Source organism: Zerene cesonia, chromosome 7 (genome assembly GCF_012273895.1).
Source record: "Zerene cesonia ecotype Mississippi chromosome 7, Zerene_cesonia_1.1, whole genome shotgun sequence".
Classification (NCBI taxonomy): domain Eukaryota; kingdom Metazoa; phylum Arthropoda; class Insecta; order Lepidoptera; family Pieridae; genus Zerene; species Zerene cesonia.
The window spans coordinates 1,392,572-1,394,266 of record NC_052108.1 but is presented as its reverse complement, the minus strand read 5'-3'; positions in this window follow the sequence as shown (position 1 = coordinate 1,394,266).

The following is a 1,695-nucleotide window of genomic DNA, read 5'->3' as shown; positions in this document are numbered from 1 at the left end:
GGTGTCTCACAGAGCGTCCGCCGGTTATCCTAGCGGACTGCGAGCGGGCGGCCGGCCGCCTCCGCGGAGCTGGCGTGGTCTCTATCGGCGCGGCGAGCGCTTCCATACTCGCGGAAGCGGGCGCGCAGATGGATTGCGAGCGCTTCGTACGTCCGTCCGTAGCCATGGTCGCGACGTTACTGAAGCTGAAACTGAATCCCCGCCCCCCGCGCCCCGCACACTTGTTGCATCCACAGATTAGAACGATTCAACTGCCCACAAATTCGTGTCAACGTTTGTACTGAATGAGCTTTTGTTTTTACAACGTAGGCAGATGAAACGGAATGTGACGTGATGTGCATGTTATCTATCAAAAGGTGTGGATGTGGTAAAATACTACCAAATAACATTATTGTCTATAGAAATTAGAAACTTTTTAACGTATTTTAAACGCGATTTATTCATTATATTATTAACCCGACGTTTCGAACACTTTACAGCGAGCGTGGTCACGGGGAAACTGACCGTGACCACGCGTTTAAAATCCGTTAAAAAGTTTTTAATTTCTAAATGTATAATACTACAAGAAAATACAACATGATTGTGTTAATTATATCCGTTTTAATACGTTTTATGCCCGCTTTTATACGGAAAGTTAAATTATATTTTTTCATAATGATAAGTAGGTATACTCTATACATTATGTATGTAGGAATCTAAAAAATATTATCTTTAGTCATCCGTTTCTTTATTATGATTATGAACGATGAAATGTGTGTGATTAATCATTTAGCATTTAGATTTTAACCTTCCATATGATAGGAAAGTTTTGAAATGTATAAATTACATCAGGAAATGGTTAGTGTCGTAAATTTTCGTAAATGTGATTTATGGTGACTACTAATTTCCATCCATTTCCCTGCGCCGCATGGTTTCACCCGCGTAAGTCCGCATCCCGTAGGAATATCGGGATAAAAAGTTGCCTATATGTTATTCCAGTTGTCCAGCTGCCTACGTAGCAAATTTCATTCCAATCGATTCAGTAGTTTATGCGTGAAAGAGTAACAAACACACATCCTTACAAACTTTCGCATTTATAATATTAGTAGAAATAGTAGGAATTAGTAGGATTAAGCTACGAAAGGAAGAAAATGAAATGAAGAATTGAAGAGAAGAACATTTCATGATATCTTAATATATAAAATTGTGTGACACGAGTGTCACAGTTTTCGTTGCCTCCGAAACGGCTTGACCGATTCTTATGAAATTTTGTGTGCATATCGGGTATGTTTGAGAATCGGCTAACATCTATTTTTCATACCTCTAAATGATCATAGTAAGGCAGAAGAGCGTTTGCCGAGTGCAGCTAGTTATGTATATATTTTCAGATTTCTTTGTATATTCACAAAACACAGTAATGAAAATGGCTGAATTCATTCATATCATCGTAGATCGTCGCTTACTCCGTGCAGGCGAACTTTAAGGGTTATACTGAACACTAACTTTAATACCTAGCTTCATTTGAAAAACATTTAAAAAGTAGTTGAAAACTGATAATCAAACAACTATATAAGTAACAGTGAATCTGCATTTATTTTTCATCCCGGGACTAAATATAAATATAAATCTAAATATAACTTAGAGTGGGAGTCGAGCACTGCTTCGGCACAAATTGGGTCAAGCTCGCACCGGGGAAGTTACCACACCCTCACAGAA